This window comes from Rattus norvegicus, chromosome 15 (genome assembly GCF_021556685.1).
Source record: "Rattus norvegicus strain SHRSP/BbbUtx chromosome 15, alternate assembly SHRSP_T2T, whole genome shotgun sequence".
Lineage (NCBI taxonomy): Eukaryota > Metazoa > Chordata > Mammalia > Rodentia > Muridae > Rattus > Rattus norvegicus.
This window is the reverse complement of record NC_141548.1, coordinates 69,317,083-69,331,934: the sequence shown is the minus strand read 5'-3', so window position 1 is coordinate 69,331,934 and position 14,852 is coordinate 69,317,083. Positions and strand designations below refer to the sequence as shown.

The 14,852-nt window shown below is 39.6% G+C and overlaps 1 long non-coding RNA gene across 1 annotated transcript; it reads right to left on the bottom strand.

Annotated features, from left to right (window-relative positions):
* Positions 1–483: 483 nt before the first annotated feature.
* Positions 484–12,021, bottom strand: LOC134482000 (uncharacterized). Its single transcript, XR_015638372.1, has 2 exons — positions 11,948–12,021; positions 484–4,119 (listed from the first exon to the last, which is right to left on the bottom strand). It is a non-coding gene; the product is annotated as an uncharacterized LOC134482000 (long non-coding RNA).
* Between the last annotated feature and the right edge of the window lie 2,831 nt (positions 12,022–14,852).

Below are 14,852 nucleotides of genomic sequence, written 5' to 3'. Positions count from 1 at the left end.
ATAGGTGGGTAGGGGAGCACCCTCATTAAAGCAGGTGGAGGGAGGATAGGATATGGGAGTTACAGAGGGGAAACTGGGAAAAGAATAACATTTGAAATGTAAATAAATAAAATATCCAATAAAACAGAGTCAATTGTAGAGCATTACTTCTTAATGCTGAACTGCTTCTTACTAACAGAAGCTAAGAGAAGTAAAGAGGGGGTTTACCAGGTTCCAGTGGATATTTCTAAATGTATGGTGACAAAGACAAACCTGGTTAAAAACAGTGGGTCACAGGAAGAGAGAGAGAGAGAAAGAGAGAGAGAGAGAGAGAGAGAGAGAGAGAGAGAGAATATTCCAGAAAGACATGAATATATGAAAGAGACTTGCAGGAAAGAGGAGGGGTGACAGTGTTGAAAAGGAGATAGGAGAGGATTAAGGAATGATAGCAAACAAAACACACTAGAGACATGCATAAAAATGTCAAAGAGCAAACTTAACCAATAAGCAAAATGCAAAGAATTTATTGGCATCATATATAAATTGATATATAATACATAACCCCATATATAATATGTATAATGGTTAAATTTCAAATAAAGCATTTAATTATATAAAAGAGGACTAATCTCCTTTAAGGGGTGGTCATAGAGAAAATAGGTAAGGAACAGTGCCCTGTGCTAATATTGTATCTGTACGTAAGTTTTAGTTCTAATTGTATCTTATATTTGTTTACTCTCTTGTCTCTTTCCTTCTACTAAACCATAGGCCTTAAAGATCAAATCAAAACTTTATCCGTAGGTAGCCCTGCAACACAATAGATGCTTAAATACATGTTGTTAGTGAACAAGTCACAGGAATAGTGATTTGCAAACCCACGATGTGAGTTCTGTTTGGACCAACAGTTCCTGTTGAACACTTACTGCCTGTTCAGAGTCAGAATTGCAAGGCCTGGAAACACACATTCTTACCACCAGCCCCAAATCCCTCCTCTTCCTCCCAGGAAGCTTTGGGAGAGAAGCAGTTGGGGATACTGAATGCTCATGAAACTCCCATTCCTGAGTTAATTATGTCTATGGGATGTCACCAAGGAAAGCAGATGACTGACTGCTCTCCTCTTTCCTCTCTCACCTTTATAGTTTCTAATTTAGGTCATTTTAGACCAGGACCATAGGTATTCAAGTCATCACTAAACTACAAAAAGCCACAACCAAAATTACTATCCACGTGCAAAATGTCTGAAGTCCAAAGACTACACCCTCACTGATAGAATTCGTCCAGGAGGAAGAAAAAAAAGGAGGAACATTCTTATCAAATTGGATTTTCTGTATCCCAAAGGCAGTGTTATTTTTGACAGGGTTCAATACAAAATACTTCCACAGATGAAAACGTCTGATGCCTAGCACTGCCTTTACCCACAGTCTGTGGTAGGGAAAACATCAAAAAGCCACTGGGTGCTCATTAAAGGCTGCCCTTGAAAATAAGGTACCGCTCTCCACCAGTCCTCTGTAAATAAAAAGACCGAGTAAAGTCTTCAAGGGTTTTAGAACCAAGCAGTTATCCAGCCAGCCACTGCTGGCTGCCAACAGCAACCGTCTCTCAAATGGGAATGTGCACTTGGCCGCAAATAAAGAGATTCTGTGTACCTGATGCAGCCGATGATACTGCAGTACAAATCAGCACTGGTTGAAACGGCTTTTCTTTCTCAGGGAAGCCAACCTGGGGACTTGTAGGTGGAAAGCAATTAACCTTTTAATGCAAACATGGAGAGTGGAGCTCGAATTGACCTAAGGAAGAGCTGATTCTATTGCTTTGTCAAATGAGAGACGCCACTGAATCATTACTGGCATTTCTCTGTACAGGGAGAAGAAAAGGAGCTCTCAGGACATGCCAAAAGTCACTGTAGTGCTGTCCTCCTTAGACCAGCACAACCTCCATGCCTGCCACCTGTGTTTCAGAGTATCTGAGACATCCAGGCCACTACAGGTTAAGTGGGACCTGAAGGAAGAGGGATCCATACATCTTAAGCATGTCTATATGATTAGGCTATAGCTCTCCCAAGAAGCACAGACCCTTTGGGTTGGAAATCCAAGTTACAATATTGAAGAAATTCCTCAAATAAGACAAGGATAACCACACTTGCTCCTTTACTCAGTCCATTTCTATCTGTCCATGATTATCTTTGGTTTAATATAATTGGATACTATAAATATTATAACATATAAATATAATTATGAGGGGATTTAAAATCTTGGTTTTGGCCCCTGGAAGTTTACAGTCTAAAAGGTTGAAGTATACAGAAGAAACACATTTGCAGTCTATTTCCTTCTGAATCAGAGAAAGCAACCAAGAAAATACAAGATGCTATCATTGAGAATGAAGCCTTTGTTATTTTCAGCAAGATGCCGTTATATGTTTCCTTCTAAGTTGTTTCACCCTGAATTTCTAATAGTCTGTAGGCAGGAGGTGAAGAGTCCCTTATCTCATGGCCTGGTTCCTTCGGGATCCTGAAGGATAAAGTTCTCCTGGATACCTTGGGAGAAAGTAAGTGCATAAGAGAAGAGAAGCTGTCTCTTTGCTATTAGAGTCCAGATACTCAGTATGATACCCCAAGACCTTCAAGGACAAGATTTGAATCCTGAGTGGCACTATTGGGAAGCCATGTTACAGGGGAACTTAGATTGGGGAAAGGAGTCTTTCATGGAGAACAAATGGCTGAGATGCAATGAATGTTAGGAGAGGCCATGCTGGGAGCACCTACAGAAGTACCCTGGGACTCATCCTGCAAATGTGCTCAGGGTCCCTGCCTGGGAACCAGCAGGACCTTCCGTAAGATACCTCCTATGCTGCCTGATGTGTACCCAGCAGGTACACACATGTACAGGTATATGCATGTGAGACAGAATACAAAAGGATTCCAATTTAGCATGATACTACGTATGTGGCCTATATCACACTGCAGCAAAATTCCTGAGTGTATGCAAATCTTTAAAACAACTATATGATTCCTATCACTGAATAAAATGACTTTCTAACATGTTCTCTTGCACACGCCCCTAGTCTCCTCCTCTGTCCATATTCAGTAAGAGTCAAAGGCATGATATTACTTATCTCCCATCTCAAACACCATTCACAGAAAGAAAAAAAACCTAGCAGAACTGTGGGCATCTCTGGTCTGGCTCTGTTAAGTGGTAACCTGGGGCCCAAAACCATTCAGTACATCCCCAAAGGATGATGGAATTATTCTTCCTCTCCACAAGTTCTAAAGGTCTCTCCATGAATAAAACCAAAATAAAAAGTGTTCAATTCTTCTTGTCCCTTCCTTTTTTTAGGACACCATTTTACTGCCTGGCATGTTTGCTCAGTACCTTGTGGTCTGTGTCATTGTTGTAATATACCTAAGGTCTGAGTTGAACTTCAGATGCTATTAACAATGCATTTCTTGCTACAATCATATTTGATATTCATCTAACAAGTGCAAGGCCTATAATACAGAGGATTATAGACATTATCAAATCCCTTTGAAGATTACATTTCCGTTATTCACAATGTCTTTTACCAGTAAAGTACTTTCCCTCACAGAGTCCAGAGATTACATAGAGGTGGTTATTACCAAAGGGTTGAACACTGCATAAAGTGAAAATATCAATTTGCAGTTGATTTCCAGTAGTTTTCCATGTTTCTCCATTTGATGACTGAACATAAAATATATTCCTCTGTACTGTGAATGAGACGAGTGGATGGGGTGATGATAAGGGGGTTAAACATCAGATGAGCCGTACTGAGTAGCAGAAAGAAAAAGCAATACCTCTCATTCTTAGAGAATATCAAAATGAAACTGTCTGTCTTCAAAAGTGTGTTGGGCCAAGGTACAAGGTCATTACAAGATTATATGACCAGTATCTCATTTGAAAATTAATGTTTGATTTTCTTTTGAAACTTGGAAGTCACTTCAATGAACAGAGTAGCGTGATCTTGTAGCCTTTAATGGACCTGCAAGTTCCTAGACAGAAGCAAAAATGCAAACAGGAGTAGACTCAGAAAGAACAAAAGTGATCTTTTGAAGCTCATCAATCATATGCTCTCTGCTTCCTCTGCCAGCAAATACTCCACATGCTCCACATGAGAATGTTCTGGTAGCTGGTGTGATGAGAAAAAAGATGCAAGTCACATAAAGGTCTGGTTAGGAAAATAATCAAATTATACAGTAGGCCCCAAGTGGCCCCAAGACTTAGAATCTGACCTCAGCTTGTTTTTAAAGCCATCTCATAGCTGTTCCCTAGTCATCATCTCTCCACTGCAGTCCCTAACCTGAGGCTTTCCCTGTTCCCTTTCTTACTGTTTGCTTTCCTGCCTGTGGGCAAGACTTACACATAGGAATAAGTGGGCATGGACTTAGGCTTAACTCCTCACAGCAGTGTGTGCAGAGATGATCAGACTGACACATAGTAAACATGCTTAATGATTACTTACATTTCATTGGCAATATCTATAAATATTTAGGGATAAGTTCTACCCAAAAGATGTACATGATTATAATAGAAAGCTTTAAAAAGCAGCTAACAGTAATCATATTCTTGTAGTAACATGAGGATTCTGCTGTCTGGTTTCTTAGCTACTCTGGTGTTCACAACAGTGCCGGCCCAAAGCAAGTATCTATAGATACTAAGAGCAAAAACACAATTCAGAAGAAGCACTGAATTTTCGGACAGAACACCCGAACTCAAGTTTGGAATCATTTCAAATCTTCTTTTCCAAAAAATTGGGATAATATTCCCTGCTTGGCTCTGTTCTTCTCTTACAGGCCCTCCTGACAGTAATAGTAACTGTTTCAGTAGGAGTAACATTATCATTAAAATTGGCATCAGGAATGGTGACAATAACACGTGAAAATGACACTGATTACAGATAGTACAGCAGAATGAATTCATCAACCCATTCGATTTTCCTAGGAGCTATATAATTGGCTAAACACACAGAAAGAAGACAGAGTCCAAACACCAAATGGCGTAGCAGCAAATGGGAAATCAATCAATAGAATAAATGTTTATGCATTTAGACTTACATCATGGTTTCCATTTCGTGTCAGATTGAAATGCTCTACCATGATTCTCAAAGAAGGATAATTATCTGTCCTTCTGCATGCCCCTTTCTCCTGCCATCTCCATCACACACATTTCTTATCCTGGATAACTTTTACTTCCTTTCTCGTTAACTTAGGCTCTTCTAAGTCAACAAAGAATTCATTGATTCACCAGCTATACACCAAGCACTACATGAATCCTTGGATTTTCAAGATAAAAGAGTCCCTCCTCTCAAAGAATTTCCCCCTTTTTCCAGGAAAATAATTTTTTAAAATCTCCAAAGGGACCACTTTGAAGACAGCTGTAAGCCTACTTTGTGACTAAAGTCTCAGTTTGAGATGTAAGTTCTCATATCTAAAACTTTTCCTTGTGTATCTCCAAAAACATCAAGAGAACAAACACATAAGACAAAACGCTTATGACAGCCGAATGCTCTCTGTGGATATTAATTGTATTAACATTTTAGCTTTACTTTATCTCTGGAGTAGATAAAAAGTGAAGGGGGAAAAATGCCAAACAAAACCTTCAATGGAGTTAGTTCACTCTGGCTACAAATGGTCCAGCTGCAGAGACTGGTTAAGTTATGGAGTATTTTAAATCTCAGGTTTCTCCTTGCTGAAATTAAAAAAAAAAAATGTTTTACAAAGCAAACTGGGTTGCTATGCTTATTAGTTCGGCTTACTAATTTTTCTTATTTCAAGTTTTATTTCAGTACAAACTGAAACACAAGTTCTCTTCAGATTTTCTAACTCATTATTGAATTCTACATTCATACCCTGAATTGTTTTCCTTATTTTCTTCAACCTTTTGTGTTTTCTTAGACTTCTATTTGCGTTTATCCATGTCCTTTTGGAGCTCCTTGAAGTTAATAAAGGTTATTTTCAGATCATTGTCTTATGTGTTGGTTTCTCACAACTTTACTGCACGGCCTAGTTTTATGCCAACTCAGCCCACGCTACAGTTATTTGAGAAGAGAGAACCCCTATTGAAAAAATGCCTCCAAAAGTTCAGGCTACATAGGACATTTTCCTGGATTCCGTTAGAAAGCAGGCTGAGCAAAACATGATGACCAAGCCAGTAAATACCACCGTATAGCCCCAGCATTAGCTCCTGTCTCCGGGTTACAGCCCCGTTGGGTTCCTGCTTAAGTTAGATGATGAAATACAGTATCGAATTATGAGCCAAATAGACCCTTCTCTCCCCAAGTTGGTTTTGGTGGTGGTGTTCCATCACAGTAATAGTAACCTTAATAAAACATTTTCCTCAGTGAACATACGGGGTATGGGACCGTAATGGCCCAGGGTTATGGAGGAAGGGTTGAGAGAACTTCAACCCCAGATACTTCAAACATGAGGACAGCAAGAGTTGGCTACCTACCCCCTCCCATCCTGGTGTCATAAAGCCAGCTCTCCCAACATCGACTTTAGTAAGAATTGATTACCCTGGCAGTTATCAGGCTTCTTTCTTTGTTTAGCCTTATTAACCACCCCTCTAGCCCCGAAGGCCTGAGTAGGTAGATGAAGCATCTTCCAACACCCCTGCCCTGACCAACGGTACACAGCCACACAAACCTTGCTCCAGAGACCCTGGCAACCTACCCAGGAGCATAAATCTCCCCACACCCCCATTAAACCAAACCAGTTGTCTGAAGCTGTTCCTGGGTGTTTTCACTACTGGTGCTCTCATCACCAACTAAGATCCTGTGCTGCACTCTCCCGTCTGCTAAACTTCCCTTCTTCGAGTCCAATCAGATGCTCTTGGGCCTGGCTACCCCAAGGAGAAATGAACAAGGGGTGGTGATTGGGGTACTTATTTTTGAAGGAGATATAGTGTCGCGTGTGCGTGCCTGCCGGCATGCCCGCGGGCATGAGTTACTTGTGTTTTTACAATGGGATCTCAACACCTGCAGTCCGGTGGTGAGTTGGGTCTTTTGGTCTGGATATCTGTCCCAGCTTTGTTGAATGATCATTTTGATGATGTTGTTACCCATACTTGGCTGCTTGGGATCAGCTGAGTAGGATGTGATGTTTTCAGATTTGGGGGTCACTGGATGTTGATATGCAACTGGGACATCAGAGCTGGTCCTAACTGCAACATACAGCTTCAGATCATGGGAACAAAGCCTCCTTAAGGTTAGCAGGTTCTTACTGTAAAACACAAAGAGAGGGGGTTCTTTGGATGGCACAAGACTTGAGAGGTGGGATGAAGGCTTGGAGAAAGGTAGCATGGCCTAGCATCCAGCCCACAGATAACTGAAACATTAGGTTTTGGTGATTGGGGCAATGCTACCTGAGGAAAACCTGTGGGCATTTAACTAGGTAGCCATATAAACCCTGTGCCAGGGTCCAGATAAATAAAGATGTAAAACAATTTTAAAGGTGTTAGATACTCTTATTTTATGTGAAAGAATGTTTAAGAAAAATGAAATAATTTTTGTAAATAGGCCATGCCCATAAATGTCAAATTAGATCTCTAGAGAGATCTTTTAAAATAAACTGTGTACAAATAATATTTTTTTTCTTTTATTTTATTCATGGCTGAACTGACTGGCTTGCTAAGGAATTTACACGGGCCTGAAAGAAAATCGAAACGCATGTGTTCCAAAAAGGAGTCAAATTGTAAAAGCAAAGGAATGCCACAGGACTTGAGTTCTGAACATGAGTTGGAATGGGTGCCAGCATTGCAAGAAATAGGAGATGAAGCCTGGGGTTTGCAGAGTATGGGATTCTGCAGGAGAGATCTAGTGCACAGGTAGGATGGTTGCCTAGTTTGCTCAGGTTTAATCACTAGTGCTACAGGAATAAAACAAACAGAAACAACAGCAAAATTTAGATCACAAACAGTAAGTTTGGGCCTTCATGGATAAGAGATCTAGAAGAAAAGGCTGCTAGACAAAGTGAGACGGAAACAGTCTTATCTCAGGGAGTTCATATTCACAGGTATTTACAACCAGATTTCACACCAGGTATAGAAACCCCAAGCAGAAATTGAATAGAAACTGAACTTTAGTTAGGAGTACCTTCTAATGCATGTCCAAAGAAAACACGTTCCTCCTTACTTGAAGAAAGGCACTTCACACGCCTCAAAGAGTTTCTAGACAAAGATTTAAAGAGAATAGAATTCACTGTCAATATTAACCATATGAGGTCCACGGAGACATGAGCAGAAATCAAGATGGACAAACTAACAAAAACAAACTCACAGAGCAGTAAGCTCATTAAAATTAAGTATGCTTCGAAATCATAAAAGATGGGCTTAAAGTTTGCCAGCAGGATGAGTTATCACAGAAATGTCCAAACTCCTAATATAACACAAACCTTTTCTTCTAGAGAAAAACATGCTAATAAAATGGAAAATTAAAGTGCAGATTAAAGAGCAGATGATATATATATGTATATATAATTTGATGAGCTAATAGAATCATTTAAAGAAGATACTTATAATTTAACACAAACCTGAGGTAGAAAAGTTCAGATTTTCACATTTGAAAGATAAGATCAAGAAAATAGAAGCCATATTAAAAGAGAAAATGACTGATAGTTTCTCAAATTGCTAAGACTAATTTAAGAAGCTGATTCAGAGATAACATATATTAACCAGAAACAAGTGGGAGAAAAACACAGTACAGCAACTTCAGACATCCGGAGGGATGGGAACTAACCAACTCTGTAGGAGAGAAGACAAATTACCTAAGAAGAAATTACAAAAAGAATCAAAGACAATTTCAAAGTAATAATGGAATCTGGAGGAAAATCAAATCATATTACTTAAATGATAAAAAAAACAAATAAAATGTTTGGAAAAATGAGAAAAGAATTTCAATAAAATTGAGAGTGTGTGCTGCCAAGAGAAACCATGAAGAAATTTCTGAAAAAGGGACAACCACTAGGAAAGAAAATTCCCAGAATGTCTCAGATTAAAAAATTATCCACATTGGGTAAATGATGGTTAAAAAGAAAGTAAAATCGTAATTCCTCAGTGGCTTGACCTAAGGGAATTATTGACATGATAATAACTTTAGACTCTCTGTAAGACACTCAACTGAATCATCAGATAATTATGATCATTTTAGTACATTATCAGACATCTTACATTGAGTACCATTTGCTTGTGGAATAATAGAAGGGAAACAGATTTCTCTCACAGCAGTTATGTGCCACATAGCAGGTAGCAGGCAGTTAGCATTCTGAAGTAATGATGACTAACGCACATGACAAACGTGGATACAGTTAGTTCTAATTTAAGGTTGGAAGTAATGTTTAGAGTAAAACAAGGGTTGTCAAAGTTTTAACAGAAATAATGAAAACAAATTCAAGGTATATTCTCAATGTAAAACTAATTTGTTAATAAGACAAATATGGGGGGTCATAGGATAATAATATATCTATAAAACAACACAATGGTGGGGTAAGTAATTATATGTAAAGAATAACTTCAGATGGAAAAAAATTAAACTTTATAATAAAAAAAGGAGTAGGTGAAAGGATTAGAGACAGAGTCAATCATATGCTGCCTATATAGACTTGATTCTAACTCTTACGACACATATAAACTGAAAATTAAGGGACAGATAAAGGTATCCCATGCAAATAAAAATTAAAACCAAGAAAGATCATTTATAATCAAATCAGAAAGAAAAGAGTTCAAACTAATGTATCAATAATAATCAGCCTACGTTTTAACAAAAGCGATCTACAGATTTAATGCAATCCTCATCAAAACTCCAATCTAATTCTTCATAGCGTTAGACAAAACAATTTGCAAATTCATCTGGAATAAAAAGGATAGCTAAAACTATCCTCAACAATAAAAGGACTTCAAGGGGAATCACCATCCCTGAACTCAAGCAGTATTACACAGCAAGAGTGATAAAAACTGTATGGTATTGGTACAGATAGACAGGCAGATATATCAGTGGGATAGACTTGAAGACCCAGAAATGAACCTACACACGTATGGTCACTTGATTTTTGACAAAGGAGCCAAAACCATCCAATGGAAAAAAGATAGCATTTTCAGCAAATGGTGCTGGTTCAACTGGAGGTCAGCATGTAGAAGAATGCAGATTGATCCATGCTTATCACCCTGTCCAAGTAGATCAAGGACCTCCACTTCAAACCAGATACACTCAAACTAATAGAAGAAAAAGTGGGGAAGAGTCTCGAACACATGGGCACTGGAGAAAATTTCCTGAACAAAACACCAATGGCTTATGCTCTAAGATCAAGAATCGACAAATGGGATCTCATAAAACTGCAAAGCTTCTGTAAGGCAAAGGACACTGTTGTTAGGACAAAATGACAACCAACAGATTGGGAAAAGATCTTTACCAACCCTACAACAGATAGAGGGCTTATATCCAAAATATACAAAGAACTCAAGAAGTTAGACCGCAGGGAGACAAATACCCCTATTTAAAAATGGGGTTCAGAGCTAAACAAAGAATACACAGCTGAGGAATGCCGAATGGCTGAGAAACACCTAAAGAAATGTTCAACATCTTTAGTCATTAGGGAAATGCAAATCAAAACAACCCTGAGATTTCACCTCACACCAGTGAGAATGGCTAAGATCAAAAACTCAGGTGACAGCAAATGCTGGCGAGGATGTGGAGAAAGAGGAACACTCCTCCATTGTTGGTGGGATTGCAGACTGGTAAAACCATTCTGGAAATCAGTCTGGAGGTTCCTCAGAAAATTGGACATTGAACTGCCTGAGGATCCAGCTATACCTCTCTTGGGCATATACCCAAAAGATGCCCCAACATATACAAAAGGCACGTGCTCCACTATGTTCATAGCAGCCTTATTTATAATAGCCAGAAGCTGGAAAGAACCCAGATGCCCTTCAACAGAGGAATGGATACAGAAAATGTGGTACATCTACAGGGAATATTACTCAGCTATCAAAAACAATGACTTTATGAAATTCATAGGCAAATGGATGAAACTGGAAAATATCATCCTGAGTGAGACAACCCAATCACAGAAAAACACACATGATATGCACTCATTGATAAGTGGCTATTAGCCCAAATGCTTGAATTACCCTAGATGCACAAAACACATGAAACTCAAGAGGGATGACCAAAATGTGAATGCTTCACTCCTTCTTTAAAAGGGGAACAAGAATACCCTTGGCAGGGAATAGAGAGGCAAAGTTTAGAACAGAGGCAGAAGGAACACCCATTCAGAGCCTGCCCCACATGTGGCCCATACATATACAGCCACCAAACTAGATAAAATGGATGAAGCAAAGAAGTGCAGGCTGACAGAAAGCGGATGTAGATCTCTCCTGAGAGACACACCCAGAATACAGCAAATACGTAGGCGAGTGCCATCATTAAACCACTGAACTGAGAACGGGACTCTCGAAGGAATCTTAGAAAGGACTGAAAGAGCTTGAAGGGGCTCAAGACCTCATATGAACAACAATGCCAACCAACCAGAGCTTCCAGGGACTAAGCCCCTACCCATGGACTGACCCTGGGCCCCAACCTCATAGGTAGCAATGAATAGCCTAATAAGAGCACCAGTAGAAGGGGAAGCCCTTGGTCCTGTCAAGACTGAACGTCCAGTGTACGTGATTGTTGTAGGGAGGGCGGTAATGGGGGGAAGGTGGGGAGGGGGAGCCCATATAGAAGGGGAGGGTTAGGGGCAAGGGAGATGTTGGCCCGGAAACCAGGAAGGGGAATAATAATCGAAATGTAAATAAGAAATACTCAAGTTAATAAAGATTAAAAAAAGAAAGAAAGGAAGGAAGAAAATCCAGAGGCTAAAGCTACTGTCTGGTTTTCTGGAGACCACTGTAACAGCAGTGATTACAAGTCTCCCTCCCCTTCAGGAGTGCAGAGAAGCTGCTTACAAGCTTCCTTCCTTACTTACCCTATCAACGTAGCCATAGATGACAGCATTCTTCCAAAGGAGCCGCCTTTGAAGAGCAGGAAGTGGTCTTCATTCTATAAATTAAACATGGGAAGTCAACGAGGGAGAAACAGAGTCCCTGATCCGAGCTGGGCATGAAATATATTTTGCTTGCAACAACACTACTTTCCTTTTCCTAAAATTTCTGAGGCTCAGGGGGATTGTAAATGATTTGTCAAGGTCGAAGGACCACAAAGAGCACTGGAGACATGGTACAACCTGCTTTTACTAGACTACATTGCCCCCTAGGGCTGCAGGAGTTTATGGCAGGTACTAGAAGTAAAAAATTGAAATACCAGTAAATCTAATTAGCTATGATTGTGCTTTTCTCTCTGTACTCCTTTTTGTGGATACCACCAGCTTGGCACAGAACTCTTTCTGTCTTTTGTTAATTGCTAATTCATGTGTTTTCAGCTAATTGTCATTACAAGCAAGCTCAGGCAAGGCAGAGGCATTCCCGGACATTTTTTAATCTACCTCAGCTGTAAGTTGCCTTGGAGTAATACTTCTCAAACTGTATGTGTGAATCTCCTGGGGCCCCTGTGAAAGTGCAGATCTTAATTCAGAAACTCCAGGCAGCATCTGAGACTCTTCTGTACTTTCCAACAAGCAGGGGAGATGCTAAGACTGCTAGAGAGAGGGTCACAAAAAGAGTAGCAAAGAGCTAACTATTCTCAATAAATGCTTTCTTAAGCACTACCTGATGGATTACCAGTTATGCCTGTGGCTAATAAGTTACATTTGCCATATGCTTTATTTCTAATTGACCAAATTAATAAGACTGTGTAGTCATTCAGTGTTCATTCAGTGAGTCTTTATAGTTTGATTACTTGATAAATGACAATCTACAACTGAAAATGAAGCACTCAGAAGTTCTTATGAATAATATAAATATTAACTGACTATTAATCTTTGACATATATGTGTGTATGTACGTACATGTGAAGGCCACAATTGTTTTGCTCCTCAAGGGCTAGCTCCCTTTTCTTTTTAAAACCTTTTATTTTTAAAGGTTTCTGTCATTGCTCTTATTGGCCAGGAGTTTTTATATTAGGCTATACTGGCTGGCTGGATAGCCCTAGGACTCTACCTGCCTCTGTCTCCCAAACACTGAAATTGTGTCAACCACCATGCCTAAATGTTTTACATAGGTTCTGAGAATTAAACTCAGGTCCTCATGCTTGCTCTATAAGCAATTTATTCACAGAGCTATCTCCCCAGCCCCAGTGATTATTTTAACTTAGAATAGCATCCCACCTCCACAAACACACTGTTGTTCCTGTTAGCATTAGACCCCATCATGTGTGGCGATGGTGCCTTTAGAACTACCAAGTCTGGGATGCTTCTGATGAGACACCTTGGATAACCTCTCCAATTTATTCAGAGAAGTCAATTAAAAACTACTGCCCTCAAAGATAACTACCATGAGTTCAAGACAATGCTGACATATTACTTTCAAAAGTTCATCTCTTTTCAATAATCATCTTTAAACAAACTAAGAGACCTGAGACAATCTACAAACAATCCAAACGCCAACTCATTAACAAGAAATGAAGTCACACAGGTCACAGAATAGCTTTCTTCGCCACAAAGAAATAACATGCCCTTAATTTCATGGTGAAATCAATGTATATTGTAATAAACATGAAGAAGCTCAGTAAACACTCCAAGATGTTGTAAAGTCTGGCACACACACTCATCCTTCAGTGTCTCTTTCCTTTCTAGAGAAATTGGCTTTTCTTTGTTTTTCCAATCAAGATCCACTCTTTCAATGACAGCAGAGTTAGAAGTAACAATTAGTTTGCACATTCTTTTTGTAAATATTTGTTACATAAAGAAACTATTGGTCTGTAAGCCAGTCAAGATCAGAAGATCTGATACTTAGTTCTCTAGACTAGGCAAAGCTAGGTGGGACAGGTTCTCAAAGCCTCCTAAGTAGATTTTCCAGCCTGTCTTCACAGAGAGAAAGAGGAAAACCAAAGGGGCTGTTAATACTTAGATGTGCTTTACGAAAGGGTGCAGTAAGCATACCAACAAACTATCACTCCTGAGTCTCCATGACAGTGATACGTGTGCCAATTTCTGGAAAATCACACAAGAACATGCCGTGTCCCTTGACGTTTAAGTGATTAGCTTACAACATCCTTTAAGGGATGGATGAATGGATGGATTCTATTGCTTCAAATAAGAATGTGTTATGAAGATCGAAGACTAAGTTACACTTAGTAGATAGTAGTTAGTAGACTTAGTAGATAGTACTTAGTAGATAGTAGTAGTAGTAGTAGTAGTAGTAGTAGTAGTAGTAGTAAGTTAGACTTAGTAGACAGCCTAGGGCATGTTAGAACTCAGCCAATGTTCTCTGCATAGCTTTGCTTGCTCTCTGCGTTGAAGTCTGGCGCTCAACAGTTTCTATAAATGATCATACTCTGGGGTGTTCTCTGGTTTTACTGCCCCATTCAGTTCATCCACTTGTCTGTTTCCACTTCAGAGGCAGGAGCAAGTACAATGGCCAGCCACTAGTTGTCATTCTATTTGACTTTGTAAAAAAAAAAGAAAAGAAAGAAAAAAAAAAGAAAGTCTAACTGAGGAAATACTTACCATGTCCCGGTTTGCTTTCTGCAGCTGTGATAGAACAATGACTAAAGTGGGGGAGGAAAGGCTTTGTTTGACTGACACTTTCTACATTATCGACCATCCTTGTGAGAGGTCAGGGCAGAAAATCAAACATGAATCTGGAGCAGGAACTGAGGCTGAGACCACAGAGGACACTGCCTCCAGGCTCCCTCCTTTGGCCTGCCCTGGCTTCCTTTTACTGACCTGTTTCACTACCTTCCTTACACTGCCTAAGACCACCCATCAGGGATAC